The sequence below is a fragment of the Macaca fascicularis genome, chromosome 6 (genome assembly GCF_037993035.2).
Source record: "Macaca fascicularis isolate 582-1 chromosome 6, T2T-MFA8v1.1".
NCBI lineage: Eukaryota > Metazoa > Chordata > Mammalia > Primates > Cercopithecidae > Macaca > Macaca fascicularis.
In genome coordinates, this window is record NC_088380.1 from 73,450,789 (window position 1) to 73,470,944 (window position 20,156).

The 20,156-nt window shown below is 38.1% G+C and overlaps 1 long non-coding RNA gene across 2 annotated transcripts in view; it reads left to right on the top strand.

The window, feature by feature from the left end:
* The window catches only part of LOC102145684 (uncharacterized), a 169,672-nt gene that overhangs the window by 119,488 nt on the left and 30,028 nt on the right, over positions 1-20,156 (top strand). For both annotated transcript variants that reach the window (XR_010587391.1, XR_006698732.2), the window contains one exon: positions 16,333-16,408. This is a non-coding gene — a long non-coding RNA (uncharacterized lncRNA). The remainder of the gene's footprint in view (positions 1-16,332; positions 16,409-20,156) is intronic.

Genomic DNA, 20,156 nt, shown 5'->3' on the forward strand with positions numbered 1-20,156 from the left:
ACAAGAAATGGGGAAAGGATTCCCTATTTAATAAATGGTGCTGGGAAAATTGGCTAGCCATAAGTAGAAAGCTGAAACTGGATCCTTTCCTTACTCCTTATACGAAAATTAATTCAAGATGGATTAGAGACTTAAATGTTAGACCTAATACCATAAAAACCTTAGAAGAAAACCTAGGTAATACCATTCAGGACATAGGCATGGGCAAGGACTTCATGTCTAAAACACCAAAAGCAATGGCAACAAAAGCCAAAATTGACAAATGGGATCTAATTAAACTAAAGAGTTTCTGCACAGCAAAAGAAACTACCATCAGATTGCACAGGCAACCTACAGAATGGGAGAAAAGTTTTGCAATCTACTCATCTGACAAAGGGCTAATATCCAGAACCTACAAAGAACTCAAACAAATTTACAAGAAAAAAACAAACAACCCCATCGAAAAGTGGGCAAAAGATATGAACAGACAGTTCTCAAAAGAAGACATTCATACAGCCAACAGACATATGAAAAAATGCTCATCATCACTGGCCATCAGAGAAATGCAAATCAAAACCACAATGAGATACCATCTCACACCAGTTAGAATGGCAATCATTAAAAAGTCAGGAAACAACAGGCGCTGGAGAGGATGTGGAGAAATAGGAACACTTTTACACTGTTGGTGGGATTGTAAACTAGTTTGACCATTATGGAAAAGAGTATGGCAATTCCTCAAGGATCTAGAACTAGAAGTACCATATGACCCAGCCATCCCATTACTGGGTATATACCCAAAGGATTATAAATCATGCTGCTATAAAGACACATGCACATGTATGTTTATTGTGGCACTATTCACAATAGCAAAGACTTGGAATCAACTGAAATGTCCATCAGTGACAGACTGGATTAAGAAAATGTGGCACATATACACCATGGAATACTATGCAGCCATAAAAAAGGATGAGTTTGTGTCCTTTGTAGGGACATGGATGCAGCTGGAAACCATCATTCTCAGCAAACTATCGCAAGAACAGAAAACCAAACATCGCATATTCTCACTCATAGGTGGGAACTGAAAAATGAGATCACTTGGACTCAGGAAGGGGAACATCACACACCGGGGCCTATCACGGGGAGGGGGAAGGGGGGAGGGATTGCATTGGGAGTTATACCTGATGTAAATGATGAGTTGATGGGTGCTGACGAGTTGATGGGTGCAACACGCCAACATGGCACAGGTATACATATGTAACAAACCTGCACGTTATCCACATGTACCCTAGAACTTAAAGTATAATAATAATTTTTAAAAAAAGAAATTAAGAGAGAACATCCAAATAAGCTCAATTAGAAATGAAACAGGAGTTATTACAACCAATACCACAGAAATACAAAAGATCACTCAAAGCTACTATGAAAACGTTTACACACACAAACTAGAAAGTCTAGAGGAGATGGATGAATTCCTGGAAATATACAGGTCTAGATTAAATCAGGAAGAATTAGAAACTTTGAACCAACCAATAACAAGTAGTGAGATTGAAACAGTAACAAAAAATTGCCAACAAAAAAAGTCCAGGACTGGATGAATTCACAGCTGAATTCTATCAGGCTTTTGAAGAAGAATTGATACCAATCTTACTGAAACTATTGTAAAAGATAGAGAAAGAGAGAATCCTCCCTAAGTCATTCTATGAAACCAGTATCATCCTAATACCAAAACCAGGAAAGGACATAATAGAAAAAGAAAAACCACAGACGAATATCCCTGATGAACAAAGATGCAAAATTCCTCAGCGAAGTACTAGCTAACAAAATCCAACAGCATATCAAAAAAATAAAACACCATGATCAAGTGTGTTTCATACCAGGGATACAGGGATGGTTTAACACACACAAGTCAATAAATGTGATCCATCACATAAATAGAATTAAAAACAGAAAACATGTGATCATCTTAATATTATTTTAGTTTAATTAGGTCCCATCTATTTATATTTGTTTTTGGTGCATTTGCTTTAGGGTTCTTTTTCATGAAGTCTTTGCCTAAGCCAATGTCTAGAGGAGTTTTACCAATGTTATCTTATAGAATTTTAGTGGTTTCAGGTCTTAGATTTAAGTGTTGGATCCATCTTGAGTTGATTTTTGAATAAGGTGATAGTTGAGAATCCAGCTTCATTCTTGTACATGTGGCTTGCCAATTATCCCAGTACTATTTGTTGAATAAAGTTTTCTTCCCCCACTTTATGTTTTTGTTTGCTTTGTCAAATATCAGTTGGCTGTAACTATTTGGCTTTATTTCTGGGTTCTCTATCCTGTTCCATTGGTCTACATGTCTATTTTTATACCAGTATCATGCTGTTTTGGTAACTATGGCCTTGTAGTATAGTTTGAAGTCAGGTAATGTGATGCCTCCAGATTTGTTCTTTTTGCTTAGTCTTGCCTTGGCTATGTGGGTTATTTTTTGGTTGCATATGAATTTTAGGATTTTTTTTTCTATTTCTGTGAAGAATGATGATGATATTTAGACAGGAATTGCATTGAATTTGTAAATTGCTTTTGGCAGTATGGTCATTTTAACAATGTTGATTTCACCCATCCATGAGCATGGAATGTGTTTCCATTTGTTTGTGTCATTGATGATTTCTTTCAGCAGTGTTTTGTAGTTTTCCTTGTAGAGATCTTTCACATCCTTGGATAGGTATATTCTTTTTTTTTAATTTATTATTATTATACTTTAAGTTCTAGGGTACATGTGCACAACGTGCAGGTTTGTTACATATGTATACTTGTGGCATGTTGGTGTGCTGCAGCCATCAACTCATCAGCACCCATCAACTCGTCATTTACATCAGGTATAACTCCCAATGCAATCCCTCCCCCCTACCCCCTCCCCATGATAGACCCCAATGTGTGATGTTCATCTTCCCGAGTCCAAGTGATCTCATTTTTCAGTTCCCACCTATGAGTGAGAATATGCGGTGTTTGGTTTTCTGTTCTTGCAATAGTTTGCTGAGAATCGTGGTTTCCAGCTGGATAGGTATATTCTTAAGTTGTTTTTTCATTTTTGCTTTTGGTTTTGCAGCTGTTGCAAAAGGAGTTTCAGTCCTGATTTGATTCTCAGCTTGGTCACTGTTGGTATGTAGCAGTGCTACTGATTTGTGTACATTGATTTTTGTATCCTGAAACTTTACTGAATTCATTTATCAGATATAGGAGCTTTTTGGATGAGTCTTTAGGGTTTTTTAGGTATATGATCTTATTGGCGAACAGTGACGGGTTGACTTCCTCTTTACTATTTGGATGCCCTTTATTTCTTTCTCTTGTCTAATTGCTCTGGTTAGGTCTTCCAGTACTGTGTTGAATAGTAGTGGTGAAAATGGGCATCTTTGTCTTGTTCCGGTTCTCAGAGGGAATGCTTTCAGCTTTTCCCCATTCAGTATTATGTTGACTGTGGGATTGTCACAGATGACTTTTATTACTTTGAGGTATGGCTCTTCTATGCCAATTTTGCTGAGGGCTTAATAACAAAGTGATGCTGGATTTTGTCAAATACTTGTTCTGCATCTATTAAGATGATCTCTATCAACCACTTACATGGATGATAGTGATGTTCCTTAGTCCTCATGTCCCCTAACGGAAGAAATCTCTTCCTTTTGTTATCGATTGTACTTGGCTTATACTTCTTGTGTGTTCACCATCATAATATCTACATATATAAAAACTAAACCTATTCTAAAGTCTCTACTGTCTAGTATGAATTAAACATTTATATGCTTATTTGCACAGCAAAATAATAATAATAATAATAATAATAATAATCAGCAGCGTGAACAATCAAGAGAGTGGGAGAAAATATTTGCAAACCATGCATCTGACAAAGGACTAATATCCAGAATCTACAAGGAGCTCCGATAAGAAAGCAAGAAAAAAAAATACCATTAAAAAGTGGGTTGAGAACATGAATAGACAGTTATCAAAAGAAAATATACAAATGGCCAAAAAACATGAAAAAATGCTCAACATCACTACACATTAGGTACAATGTACACTACTCTGGTGATGGGTGAATCAAAATCTCAGAAACCATCACTAAAGAACCTTTTCATGCAACCAAACACCACCTGTTCCCCCCAAAACTATTGACATTTTAAAAATTTAATTTAAAAAATTGTTTTTAAGTTCAAACACATTGTAAAACCATGAACAAAATTATTCATGTATTATTCAATATATATATACTTCTATACATATATACTACATATATTATTCAGTATATATGCTTCTATACATATATACTACATATATTATTCAGGTACATAGGTCTTTTTTATATACCTCAGTTGAGTTTTGTATTTTTCTTTATATAAACCTATATATATTTTATATATGTCTGTGTGTGTATAAATGTATATGTGTGTATATATATGCATATATATGACCATATTTTAAAACACTAAATATATGTCTGAAATCTATATACTTAAAACACCAAATAAATGGAAATATATTTCATACTTACGAGTGTGAAGACTGAATATTATAAATATGGCAATTCTTTAAAAATTAACTTATAAGTTTAATAAAGTAAATATAAAATAAAACACACAATTCCAGTAGAAATTTTGTTTTTTGAACTTGATAAGATGATTCTACAATTTATCTGTAAAATTGTATGGGATTATGAATTACTTTCTTATTCAGGAATTTTACATACCAAATTTTATATAAAGATATATAATATATGACTTTACACCTGAAAAATACTTGCTATAGTAATATAAATGTTTAATTCATACTAAACAAACAGTGGAGATTTTAGAATATGTTTAGTTTTTATATATGTAGATATTATGATGGTGAACACACAAGAAGTATAAGCCAAGTACAATCGATAACAAAAGGAAGAGATTTCTTCCGTTAGGGGACATGAGGACTAAGGAACATCACTATCATCCACGTAAGTGGTTGATAGAGATCATCTTAATAGATGCAGAAAAGGGCGACAAAGCGAGACTCTGTCTCAAAAAAAAAAAAATAGATGCAGAAAAAGTATTTGACAAAATCCAGCATCACTTTATTATTAAAACTCTCAGCAAAATTGGCATAGAAGGGCCATACCTCAAGGTAATAAGTGGTGACTGTTTGAGAAAAACCTTCTAATCAGGATTATAATCTCTTCACTTGAAATCAAGATGACAAGCCTTTTGAAGTTCCATTAGTGATATCACTTGTTATTGGAAATTGACTGGAAATACCCTCAATTCATGGTGGTTTTATAGTTCCCGCTCATGGAGAAGCTATTGTTTTTGTTGTACAGCTTCGCATTCTCTTAGGGAAACTGTTGCTTTCAACTTTGGTAGGACTAAAAATTAAATGTCTGATAATATGTGAGTTCTAAATCTCAAAAACTGTGACAGTGGCCTTAGGATTCATGTCCAGATTTATTTATTTTTCCCTAGAATAAACATTAGAACCAAATATAAGTTTTGCAATGGAGACAACCTTGTGTACAGGAAATAGCATGGAATTTGAAATTCAAAGACCAATACTTAGAGTCATATCTCCTCTTTTGCCTGAGTAATATTGAGCAAGCCAATTAACTATACATTTTTCTTACATCATTTATTCACTCACTCAATCAATCAACAAATATTTACCACTCTAACGTACATCAAACACTGATCCACACCACAAATCAGTAAAGACAGAAAATGCCTATGCCCATATGAATCGTGCATTGTAGTTGCAGACACAGAAAGCAACACCAACATAGCCCAATAAGGACTAATGTAATTTTTAGATAGTTAAAAGTGCTTGAAGAAAAATAAGACAGAGTAGAGTGATAGAATGAGTAGGGATAGAGATGGGTGGATTGGAGGAGTAGGTTGATGAGATGGTCAGGGAAAGCCTTTCTGGGGTTGTGGTGTTTAAGAAAAAACTCAACCAGGGATTTAGCTCTGTGAAGAATGTGGGGAGAACGTTGAGGCAGGAAGCACAGTTGTAAAGGCCCAGGGTTAAGGGAAGACCTACTAGAAGGCCAGTCTGGCCACGGTGGATGAGCAAAGGGAGAAGGTGGTGGGAGATGAGATCGGAGTGGTAATACCGACCTCATCACCACAGGGGCCATGGAGATTAAATGAGATACAGGTGTGAGGATAGCCACAGTTTTAGTCCATGATTCACCCTATAAATACTAGAGAATAGTAAGGAAGTAGGGCCCTGGCTTCTTTATCATCATTTGTGATTTGACCAAGTCACAGAGGTTCTGCATTTAGACAGAAGGCAATTCAGCAGGTAAGATTTTCTTCTGGAGGTCTTACCAAGGCCAATCCATGTGGGGCTCATTGGAGGCCACATTGTGTTCTATGCAACATGTTTATTTCTTCTGCAAAACCCATCATTGGCCAGCACCAATGGCTACCTCCCTCATGCTGCAGATATTTGGCACTGAGTGTGCACTTCTTCCATTCACTCTTGCAATGTCATGTATAAGAACAACTATTTGGTAACACAAGAAATGGTTAGGGAAGATTTGACAATGCATGGCACAGTATAAAGAGGATGCCTTCAAGGAAAGTTTCATTTCTAAATGTATGCAGCCTTATATGGGCAATGCTTACCATCTTACCTTTATCAGACCCTTTCCATCTGGGCTCAATTGCATGTCTTGCAGTCGATGTAGTCTCACTTAACATTTGGAGAGATATAATCACCAGAGTATGATGTGGAAAACCAGACTCAGTCACAATCCCCTTTTCCCACAGTCTAAGAGGGAGTACGATTCACTTGGTTTAGCATTTGACAACATAATGCATGGCTGTCAGATTTGCCCCTCTTCCCAGATCATCGCCTCCCTTCTGCTACTCTGCTATTACGTTTGACCTCGTTGCTCATTCTCCTGTCACTGCTACTCTTCCCACCTCATCCTGCTGTGCCAGCACATGCTACACTCTCCTGGGGCAAAATGTCTGCCCAGAAGTGTGGGAAGAAGAGGGAGAGGCTGCTCTGCTCATTTTCCAGGGTGACAGTTGTCTCAATATCTTGGTGTTGAAATACCTGCCCATCCACAAGCCTCCAGGCACCATGGTCCTAGAACACAGACTCTTTCATAAGCCTTGGGCTCACAGAGTGCATGTGAAACCTACACAAGTTCAAGCGGACTTGAAAGTTTTTCAAATATGCTTTTTGTTATTGATCCGCACATTCATCTGCACATCTGGCTTGGAAAATCTGAAGCCACAAGATGAGCTCTTCTCGACTGCCTTACTGCTGTAATAAAGCCAAATGCAAGCATGAGGCTCTAAAAGGCAACTCCCCTTTTGACTGAATGCTCTCTCCTCTCTCCAGAGTTCATTGTGGGGTTTCGTTGTGTTTCAGTTACTTAGATAACATTTAAAGAGGTGTCTCCATAAAGTGAGAGATGAAAGGTTAGTCACATGCCCTAGGCACTTCAAACTCGTATCGCCTCGTATGTGCCCCCGAACATAAAATAAAAGCCAACTTTGCCATTAGGCAAAGGCCATGTAGGCAAAGTCTTTGGTGCTGAGCCAGAAATGAAAACTGCCAATTCAATCTCCCGGGTCCCATTGATTCCTCAATAGGAAATAGAAGGCTCTCACACTGTGGGTTGGAGTTGCTACTTTAAAAAGTTATCAGAAAACTTTGTGAAAACTGTCATTGGATAAGTCATTCAGTCTCTACTTTCAGCTCCTTCTTTTCTTCATACTGGGACTGGATGTGTTGATTTCCTAAGGGCTGGCTTTGTTTTAATTATAAAGAGAATCAGGTTTGTCTGGACTTTGGAAAATTATACTCCTTGAACTTGCCATTATTTTCTACAGGAGAAATCTCGTAAAACAAGTTGTAATGGTAGAATGAAGGGCCACACGCTTCTGAGGGACAGGAATGGGAGAGTGAAGGGTGTAGATTTCAGGCTGCTGGTGTGAGCATCCCATGTGTTCACAGCTTCTATCAATCTCTCCATTAAGATCTTGTTTTAAATGCCTACAGTTTGTGGCTGCTTTCTTTTCTCAATCTCATTCTGCCACCTATGTTATTGTTTTATTGTCATTTCAGTCCCTCGGTCTACAGTGAGACAACCAAGAGTCTAATCTCTGTTTTTATAAGAATAAAGGCTTCCAGCCCCAGTCCTTATAGACACTTCCTCTTGCTCAATTTATTCCAACAAATGTTTACCAAAAGCCGGCTGACATCAGCAGTGGAATTACGAAGATGAGTACGTTTCGGTCCCTGCATTAGTGAGTCTTAGAGTCCTTAGAGTCTAGTAGAAGAAACAGACACTTAGTAGATAATTTTAATAACTTCAATACAACACATACAATACATTAAGTACTGACCTGGAAATCTTCCCCCTGTGCTATGGAAATACAGAGCAGAATGACTCTAGTTCAGCCTAGAAGTTCAGAAAAGACTTCCTGTGAGAGGCTATAACTAAATTGGGTCTCTAAAGATGAGCAATGTTAAAATAAGCAGGAAAGGTATTCCAGATGGAAGGAACAGCACAAGGGAAAGTAGAAAGTCCTAAGATAGCATAGGATCTACAGGGGTTCATAAGCAGTTGATATTATGTAGGCCTGTATAGCATATGAGTTAAGAAGTTAGGAAGAAATGAATTTATACAGGTTGATCTGTGGCTGCCAGGTGCTAAGGGCCTTCCAGGTCCCGCAAAAGAATTTGAATTCTATAACCGATGTGTAGCCTTTGAATGTATTTAAATGGGAACTGATGTGGTCAGATACAAATTTGAGGTAGATAATTTTGGAAAATTTTTCAAGTATGGATTCCCAGGGGATACTACGGAAGACATGGAGATGAGTGATGAGGCTACTGGGTCCAGTATAGAGATGATAAATGGGGATGGAGAGAAGCGATGCAATTGAAAGATTCTGGACTTGGTAACTGGCTGATTGATTGATTAGATATTGGAGAGGTAAGAAAGAAAGACCAACTGAGGTAACTAGGGTTTCTTCATTGTGATGGGGTGGTTAATAGGGCAATCATTGAATTAAGCACGATAGAAGAATTAACCTGTTTGTAGGTGTGATTGCCATATAAGAGGCAGTGAAACATACAAGACCCAAGGGGTCAGAGTGCATGGATCCTATATCTAGTAGTGATTTGCAGGGACAGTATTAAAGATTTCAAGGACAAGATTTTTCAGGTGCAGAAGAAGCTCATCCTGGCCTAAGCTAAGGTTTCTGAAAAGGAAAAAAAAATGAAAGTATGCAAAGAAAAATTCTGATTTGGAAATACTGTAAGTGGTTTTCTTCCCCTGTCTCCCACCTTCATCTCTTGACATGCTCTAGCGGCCATTAGAGTATGTTTCCTGTAAGTCAAAAATTCCATGTACCACCATTTCAATCCGTAACAATTTATTCTTAAAGCATTTCTCTCTCATTTCCAATATTTCCCATAAACTGTTATGAAAAACTGGTCAGAATGCAGCTTCTGTTTCCATCTTGTTTAAATTTAACTTCCACTTGTTTAAATCTCTCTGTGATTCTATCAGCAACTAAATACATATATCGCTTGAGAATTAGAACTACACATTTCGAGACTATAGTAGGAAGCAGTTGCATTTGCTTGTTCATGGGGAATGCTCATTGGCTGGAGGCTTTTGTCTCTTTTGGCTTCTCAAGTTCAGTTACCTTTTGAAGATTTAGGTAATTCTATCTGAAAACAAAAAGCACACTTGACAGAGAAATATTAAGATTTACTGCAGAGATACAATTAGGGAGATGGATTAATTGCAATAGTTTAAGTCAAAACTGCTGTTTGAACTACCACTATCAAATAAAATACAATGTGAGCCACACATGCATGCAGTCACATTACAAAAGTAAAAAGAGGAGGGTAAAATTAATTTTAGCAATATACTTTACTCAACCCATTGTATCTGCAACATTATCATTTCCTCATTTAATCAATAGACATGTATTAATGAGGTTGCTTTTTCACATGAAGTATTTCAAATATGGCATGCATTTTATACCTACAGCCTATCTCAAATCAAATACTAAATTTCCATAAAACACACTTGATTTGTACTTAGATTTCATAAAATCCGAGTTATAAAGTTACATCTACCCACTTTGTTCCAAACACACTTAATATTTCCTCAGGTGCATTCACCAAACTTCAAGTGTTTGATGTTCTCCTGCAGGTACTGTGTTGGACAGAGCAGCTGCAAGTCTTTTAAAATCTTTCCTTTCACCCAAATCTTCCAATGCTGCAAACGAGCTTAGAGCAATTGAATATTTCAGGAAGATATATATGAACGTTTTGCAAATCACCTAAGCCTTTGAGATCTCACCTAGTAGCTCTAGTTAATGGAGATATCAAACTAGCTAAGCTGGGCTTCTAAAGATCTTTAGAAGAAGGCGTGAAGGTGATGCAATGGAGAAATAACAAAAAACAAAAGCATTCGGCTAAGGCAGGCAGAAAGGTGTCTGGTAGTGTCCTGTAAATATATCTGTGAAAGTTTTAAAACACTCGTTTTATTGTAAAATATTTTTATAATGTTAAAGTAGCCTTCAAGGTTAGTTTTAAATGTTGACATAAGTTTTCATTTTTGTTTGTTTGATCTTTTTTCCAAATACATGATCTTAGAAAATTCACCAATTACCATGTGCTCCAGTGTAAACCTAGTTACCCTCAGAAGTTAAGAATGCTGGCCAGGCATGATGGTTCACACTTGTAATCCCAGCACTTTGAGAGGCTGTGTGTACTAGTCTGTTTTTATACTGCTGATAAAGACATGCCAGAGACTGGGTAATTTACAAAGAAAAAGAGGTTTAATGGACTCACAGTTCCATATGGCTGGGAGGCCTCACAATCATGGCAGAAGGTGAAAGGCACGTCTTACATGGCAGCAGGCAAGATAGAATTGAGAGCAAGTGAAAGGGGAAACCCCTTATAAAAACATAAGATCTCATGAGACTTGCTCACTACCACAAGAATAGAATGGGGGAAACTGCCCCCATGATTCAGTTGTCTCCCACAACATGTGGGAATTATGGGAGCTACAGTTCAAGATGAGGTTTGGGCTGGCACACAGATAATCCATATCACCAAGGCAAGCGGATCACTTGAGGAGTTTGAGACCAGCCTGGCCAACACGGTGAAACCCCATCTCTACTAAAAATACAAAAATTAGCAGGGCATGGTGGTACACACCTGTCATCCCAGCTACTTGGGAGCCTGAGGCAGGAGAATAACTTGAACTCGGGAAGCAGAGGTTGCAGTGAGCTGAGATTGCACCACTGCACTCCAGCCTGGGTGACAGAGCAAGACTCTGTTTCAAAAAAAAAAAAAAAAAAGAGAGAGAGAAAAGAAAGAAAGAAAGAATTCTTATTAGTAAAGTAAATGTGGTTCAAGATTAAAGCTCACTGCCCACCCCTGCCTCTGGCCCAAACACATACATAGAGACCTGTGTGGCTTCAGAGCAAAAAACCTCTAACAAAGGCCAGCAGCAGAAGTATTTGGACAATGTTGTACGCAGCGTCAGAGTTCAGCAGTCGGAAAGATTGTTTGTTTGCCATCAAATATTTTAAATTTCTGGCAGGGGTGGAGTGAGAGGTGGAGAAGCAAGGAGTCTTTCCCTGCTTCTCCTTTCTGCCTGGTAAACTCTGGCAGGGTGAGCCTGGCAAGCACTCCGCCTATACTCTGTACCTGCACTGAACATGAGCCAATGTGTGGGGTCTAGAATGGGAGTGAAGGCAGAGGAGGTGATGGGTGGGGCAAATCCAGTCTCCTTCCCGGCTACAGCAACCTCCGTGCTTTCCCCGCTACCTCCTACATCTTTTGTGCTCAAGGTTCACTTCCCTTTAGTGACTATTTAGCAGATCCCTTATCTTCAGAGTCTTATGACACATTCCAGGAAACACTGGCCTTTCATGCCATCGACTTCTTGAGACATTTTAGACTAGTTCTCAGAGCGTGATGTCTGCTGTCCTATCTCCCCCTCCTCTAACTCACCATTTTCTACCTTTTGTTTTTATCTTGAACTCACATTGTGTTTAACATTAACATTTAGACAAACAAAAACGTTTCAGCTTTTTGACTGCAGTTAATCAGGATTTTGAACACAAGTCGGTTAAACTTAGTAACCATTTATGGAACACCTGCCGTATGCTAGGAGCATTGGTAGGTACTCTGGTGTCAGACATACCATATAACACTCAGGTGGGGGGAAAACAAACTAGAAAATGCTGGCCTTTCTTCCACGTACAAACTGGGTGACATAAATATTTAAATGGCCAGATATTACTAAAAGACAAATTGGTAACAGAGTATATATAAATTTTTCTTTGTTCTCAAAAGTCATGCTGGTGATCTATTTGCATTCTGATCCTATTACACCCCAAGTGGATATTTTATACAAACAAAGCCAAGAATAAATGGAAATCACAAAAAGTCTTGCCAGCCCTTTGCTTCAGATCTCTGGCTACTCATCTTACAGTGATGACTTGGGCCGAGGCTTCCTTTTGAGACATTTTATTAAATGTGTTCAGTAATTCATTTTTGCCCCATTAGAAGCATGGATCCTGAGATTTAATCTGTCTTACTCGTAGAGAATATTTGACAATTAAATACCTAAAAGTGATCTAGGTAGAAGAAGACAGGAACCACTGAAAATACAACATGAACATAATTTCACATTAAATCTGAGACGGATTTGGATGGGTAGTTTGGGAGGTGGGGAGTGGCTGGTGGCAAAGGAAGAAAGGGAAAAAAGAAGAAAAAGTACGGTTTCTAACCTCCTGGTTAGAAACAAAAACCCTGGAAGGGAGGGACACATATCCATCTAACCAGCTTCTGCCTGTGCCATCTCTAGCACCCGTTTCTAAATTCTCCTCTCCAAAATATTCACGCCTACTTTTGGTGTGAGATGTGTAAGAAGGTTATTTTTACCATTTTATTTTTACTCTGCGAGAAGGTTATTTTACCTTGTGTGACTGACACAACAGCTGTCAGTGCTCTGGAAGAGGCAGACGCCTTCAGTGACAACTTAAATGGCCACCTCTGGCCATCTAATCCACAGTCCTTTCCTGACAAGGAAACATCACGGGTCGCTAACAAGATGATCAGAGTAGGAGTTGAATAACAGTAAGAAAGAATTGGAGACAGTTTAGGGGGACGGAGTTGACTTGAAAGACTTAAAGATATGGACGCAAAAGAAGAGAATCTTTTGCAATGGAGAATAGAGTCATGGTTTGCTCCTGAGAGAAACACAGCTGAAGAGGAATTATAAATGATTGACTAGAGCACCGTAATGATGTGAAGCAGCCCTGGCAGGCAGCATGGAAAGAAGGAAAGGAACCGTAGCAGCATTGTGGGCGGGGGGAGGGGGAGTGCGGGGAAAGGATTCCAAAATAGGTTCCAATATGGCTCTCAGGGTCTGATGTGGCACCTCTCCTAGCTATGTGATCCTGGAGAAGTCATTTAGCCCCTCTGAAATTCACTCAGTTTCAGTATTTTCATCCACAAAATGAGAATACTAGCTGGGATAATCTTTCAGCTACCTTCAACTCTAAAATTATTATCTTCCTCTTACCTTTTATGATTCTAAAATCTTGGGAGGAAGAGTTGCGAAAGTATTCACTAAAATCTAAAACTAAACAGCTTCAATTTTCACCAGTGATCATTTACACAGTACAGGAGGGCCAAAGGGAGGGTGTCTGCATTGAGTTAGTTTTGTTGATGCAATGAACAGTGCGGGGGGTTGGGGAGCAGGTAGGATACGCTTTCCTTCCACTGTCTTTAAAAATAATAACAATACTACCTTATAGTTGTATTCCGTGTTATTCTGTTAGAAACTCTTGCATATCCATTGCCTTGATATTTATAGCAATTAGGTGAAATGGGCAAGAAAGTTTTTTCGTTTTTGTTTTTGTTTCACCAGTGACAAATTCAGAGTTTAAATGAGTTTCTTAGAGTTGTAGAGCTGGTTACTGATAGGGTTGGGACTAGATTTCTGGTCTCTAGAACACTGGGGTTGGATATGTGCTTTTGGGTACCTTTTGGAACAGTCTTCCCAGCAGTATCCAGAAACATGAGGAAGCTGCCTGGTTGTCACAATCCCAAATGACTTCAAAAAGAGGATGCAGCTTCTCAGACTGGACTGTATTTGTCTTTGGTCAACTTATAACTATCTTTTTGGTAAGATCCTCCAAAATTGGGTGCAAACACCCTGGAGGTACACAAGGTGATGCATTAGGGTGCAGAGGAAAAACTAAGAAAATGCTATTTACATTCATTTTTCATCTTTTTAAATCTATTTTTTGTATGTTTTATGTTACATAATATATCAGCTTGGCCGGGCGCGGTGGCTCAAGCCTGTAATCCCAGCACTTTGGGAGGCCGAGGCGGGCGGATCACAAGGTCAGGAGATCGAGACCACAGTGAAACCCCGTCTCTACTAAAAATACAAAAAATTAGCCGGGCGCGGTGGCGGGCGCCTGTAGTCCCAGCTACTCAGGAGGCTGAGGCAGGAGAATGGCGGGAACCCGGGAGGCGGAGCTTGCAGTGAGCCGAGATCGCGCCACTGCACTCCAGCCTGGGCAACAGCGTGAGACTCCGTCTCAAAAAAAAAAAAAAAAAAAAAAAAAAAAAAAAAAAAATATATATATATATATATATATATATATCAGCTTAAAGTATCAGAATAGGCAGTACATGAAGATAACTTACAAATGGGGTATATGTTATACTGATTTAATCCATGATCAAAACTATTTCAGGACTATGTTTTACAAAATTGAGGGAAAGGCCTAAAGGTTGCATCATATGGCTGATAACAGGAGTCTTCTCTTGCTCTTATCCCCTAAGATGACTTGGAGAAAATGGGAAAGGTTGTGGAAAAGAACAGGTTCAATCAGAATCTTGAAGAACATCCAGAGAAGTAGATGAGCAAATGGAACAGCTCTGACCAAATTAGGGCAGCTGGTCACATGCTTCCTACCAACACAAAGGTCTCTTTGTTTTCTGCGCACACACTGCAGTCCTTTGTCAATCATAATCAACGATTCCATTCAGCTGTTCTTGCCACCACTTCTCTCCTGTCTTTCTAGTCTGCTGGGCAACAAATGTAAGGTAAAACTTCACAAGACCTTTAAAAGATAAGGTTGAAAGAGAAAAATACATCCTAATCAATGAACCTACCCAGAGGAAATAACTGGGAGATTATTCATAACTTACAACTTAGTTGCCAACTAATTTTTGGTGTTTTCCGAAGATCATTGTACTATACTGGGTAAGTTTACAAAATAGAAAAGGAATAATGGTGAGGAGAAAAGTTATTACCTCTTGTCTATGGACTCCAGGAAGGGCACCCAAGACTATTAAATTATTAACACAGAGACAAAGATGGAGTGGCATGTAACACCAGATAAGTAGGTACTCTTTCTACAATGGCAAGTAGAAAGGCATCTCTCAGGGTTAATATTTGGGACTTTTCAAGGAAGGAGAGAGCTATAAAAGGGGTAAAAGGTTTCCTTACACATACAAATATTATAGGGCAAAAGGAGCCAGCCTAAAGATTTTGCTCACAGAATGCCTGTGTCATTAAACCACTCTCTTTACTTGCAATTGTTGGCAGACATCAAAGCCACTGTATCATTGTTATATTTCGTAACAGCAGAGACCATAGGCGTCGTCTCATGCAATTCTGGTGTGCCTAACACAGTTCTGCCTGGAAGGCATCCGAAGGCTTCCAAGCATGAGCTTTCTGAATTTCGAGTGTGGTGCTGTGGAAAGTGCTGGATTTGAGGGGTGAAGGCAGGGCAAGGTCTCTGGTTTCTTGTTCCACTTCTGTCACTAAATTCCTTGGGTGGACTTCTTAATCTCATTTTATAGAGTAAATTCATTATAGAGAAAATTATGGGAAAGTTTCTTTCTCATATGTGGCATTTATTTATTCATCAAACATTATTATATTTCCTATGTTTCAACACAATATTAAATGCCAGAAATACTAGTGCTTAAAAAATACTTTTTCTCAGAGGGCACACAGTCTGAATAGAGATAAGATTCATACAGTATGGTTAACTCAGTAGAAAGCAATATATGAATGAAGACAAATAAGTGATATCTTAGTAAATGCTATTACACATCTTAAAGGAAAAGAAAAAGTTATCTTGTAGTACAAAAAAAAAAAAAAACCCACAAAGTTATCATGGTTTCCCTCTGGCATCCTCTTCCGCTTTGCTCAGTTCTGGCACCCATCTTTGCTGGATCCCATTGGCGTACAGATGAGAAGAGTAGAAAAGAGCACACAGCTTGAAATCACAGAACTGACTTCTCCTTCTTTTTTCTCTATTCTAGAGCATGCATGCAGCACGCATTCATTACTGCATCTGATGGAAGCACAAAGGGAGACACAAAGATGCAGAGAACAATGGTAAACAATTGGTGAAATGTGTTGGCAAATTGAGTTCAATGCTGTCTATAACGAATGGCAGCTATTTTGTGTGTGTGTCATCTAAATAAAAATAAAGTGGATTAACAAACAACTGTACCTGGCTGAGGGAAGACTGCCGCCATTTTTTTAATAAGTCAGTTATTTTATTGTGTAATTTATAATAAATTATTTAGACTACTTTCCTACCACGTATTTCCAGTAGAGGGATTTAGAAAGCTAATTTTAAGACCAGGCATGGTGGCTCACGCCTGTAATCATAGCACTTTGGGAGGCTGAGGCAGGTGGATCACTTGAGGTCAGGAGTTTGAGACCAGCCTGGCCAATGTGGTGAAACCCTGTCTCTAGTAAAAATACAAAAATTAGTAGGAAATCACTTGAACCTGGGAGGTGGAGGTTGCAGTGAGCTGAGATCATGCCATTGCACTCCAGCCTGGGAGACAGAGCAATACTCAGTCCCAAAAATAATTATAATAATAATAATGATAAAGGAAAGCTATTTTCTTTTTTTTTTTTTTTTGAGATGGAGTCTTGCTCTGCCACCCAGGCTGGAGTGCAGTGGCGCTATCTCAGTTCACTGCAACCTCCGCCTCCCAGGTTCAAGCAATTCTCCTGCCTCAGCCTCCCAAGTAGCTGGGATTACAGGCGTCCGACACCACATCTGGCCAATTTCTGTATTTTGTATTGTTGGCCAGGCTGGTCTCGAATTCCTCACCTTGTGATCTGCCCGCCTTGGCCTCCCAAAGTGCTGGGATTACAGGCGTGAGCCACTGCGTCTGGCCAAGGAAAACTAATATTAACAATCACTACGGTGACACTATTTTCTAACTAAAATATCCTGATACATGGTTTAATAAAACCCACTTTTCACTGGCCTTCAACTCTGTCTATAGGCAGTATCTTCTAAAAGTCTAAGGGTTAAAACCTACCTGGTAAGTTACATAACTGAAAAGACGAAAACTTTCTAAAACATATAATATCTAAAAATCTAAGACATGGAGTATTATTCTTATCTCTCTTTGCATTTTTTAATTTAATGTAGCCTAAATCAATTAGAACTCTGGTAATTTGAAAAGAAATGTGAATCAATCGATTATTGTTATGTTTTGTTGTTTGTTTCTGATTGTATACATGTATGAAATTTTCATTATTACCTCCTTTCCTTTTCTTCATTTCTGGATTGGATTCATTTATTAAATTTCTGTTCTTTTAATGGTTGTTTTCAAAAGCTTAGCATACAAACTTAACTATAAAATCTTATCAAAGCCTGAGTTTATTAAATATCTTTACCCTTTTCCCAAATCAAGCAAAAAAACTAGCTACTAAACAACTTCTACTTACTACCTTCCATTTTTCTTCTATTATTGCTATAATTAATATTAGTTACAAAAATCTTCTTAATAGTCAGTAGTTAAATATAATAACTATTCTACAAAATATTGTGCTATGAAAGTTGCTCCAAAACTTAGTGGCATAAGAAGTAAGTATTTTGTTCATGGATTCTGTGGGTCAAGAATTTAAGCAGGGCATTGTAGAAAGTTTTGTGGGTCAGTGCATGCATGTATCTGTGTCTGTTTAATATTTGTGGGTACATAGGTGTGTTTATTTATGGACTATATGAGATATTTATATACAGGCACACAATGCATAATAATCACATCAGAGTACATGGGGTATCCATCACCTCAACCATTTATCCTTTTTTTGTGTTACAAACAGTCCAATTATACCCTTTTAGCTACTTTAAAACATCAATAAATTATTGTTGACTATTGTCACCCTGTTGTGTTATCAAATACTAGATCTTCATTCTATCTAATTAATTTTTGTACTCATTAGCCATCCCTACTCTCCCCTGCTTCCACCATCCCACTATTCTTTCCAGCCTCTGGTAAGCATTATTCTACTCTCTATCTCCATGAGTTCAATTGTTTTAATTATTTGGCTCCCACAAATAAGTGAGAACATGCAAAGTTTGTTTTTCTCTGCCTTGTTTATTACACTTAACATAATGACCTCCAGATCCATCCATGTTGTTGCAAATGACAGGATCTCACTCTTTTTTATGGCTGAATAGTACTCCACTGTGTATATGTGCCACATTTTCTTTATCCATTCATACGTTGATGGACACTTAGGTTACTTCCAGATATTAGTTACTGTAAATAGTACTGCAATAAACATGGGAGTGCAGATATCTCTTCAGTATACTAATTTCCTTTTTTTAAAGTATATACTTATCAGTGGGATTGCTGAATCATGTGATAGTTCTAATTTTAGTTTTTTGAGGAAACTCCAAAACTGTTTTCTATAATGGTTGTACTAATTCCCACCAACAGTGTGCAAGGGTTCCCTTTTCTGCACATTCTTGCCAGCATTTGTAATTGCCTGTCTTGGATAAAAGCCATTTTAACTGGGGTATGATAATATCTCATTGTAGTTCAATTTGCATTTTTCTGATGACCGTTGATATATTCTGGTTATTATATTCTGGTAATTAATCCTTTGTCCCTGGATACTTTGCAAATATTTTCTCCCATACTGTGGGTTATCTCTTCACTGTGTTGATTGTTTCCTTTCCTGTGCAAAATCTTTTTAATTTGATATGATCCCATTTGTCCATTTTTGCTTTGCTTGCCTGTGCTTTTGGGGTACTAATCAAGAAATATTTGTCCAGCCCAATGTTCTGGAGAGTTTCTCAATGTTTTCTTTTAGTAGTTTCATAATTTTAGGTCTTAGATATAAGTCTTCAATCCATTTTGATTTGCTTTACATATATAGTGAGAGATAGGGTTCTAGTTTTTTTTTTCTGCATATGGATATCCAGTTTTCCCAGCACGATTTACTGAAGAGACTGTCCTTTTCTGAATATCTGTTCTTGGCACATTTGTTGAAAATGAGTTCACTGTAGATGTACAAATTTGTTTCTGGATTGTCTGGTCTGTTCCATTGGTCTATGTGTCTGTTTTTATGCCAGTATCATGCCATTTGGGTTACTGTAGCTCTATAGTATCATTTCAGTCAGGTAATGTGATTCCTCTAGTTTTGTTCTTTTTCTCTGGATAGCTTTGGCTATTCTGGGTCTTTTGTGATTCCATATGAATTTGAGGATTATTTTTGCTATTTCTGTGAAGAATGTCATTGGTATTTTGATTGAGGTTTCATTGAATCTGTATATTGCTTTGGGTAGTATGTGCATTCTAAGTAGGGAGAGTTTATCTCTGTCCGACATTTTATAAGGTATCCTGGGAATGTGGCCATTGGCTGAGAGCCTCAGTTTCTCTTTTTGTATTTTTTTTTCCATGTAGTTTCTCTGTGTAGGCTACTTTGGGCTTCCTCAGAGCATGATGGCTAGGTTCTCAAGGCAAATGTACCAAGAATGAGACAGGCAAACAGAAGCCGTATTGCCTTAGCCTTGAAATTCATACAGTAGCACTTTCTTAGTGTCCTACTCATCAAAGCAGTTCCACAGTCTCCCAAAGTTCAAAGTTGGAGAAAATAGACTCAATCTCTTGATGGGTATGTGACAAGGTTCTACAATGGCGTGGACTGAAAATGTTGCTGTGATGCTACTGGAAAAATACAATCTGTCACACTAGCATACTTGACTTGTTTCCGCAATCTCCCTTACTATTCACGTCTCATGCTTTTCCTCTGGATTTCCTTTTCTTCAAGAAGCATGTCAATTAGTGGTTATCAACAATGGTTACTAATGATAAAGCATTTTAAA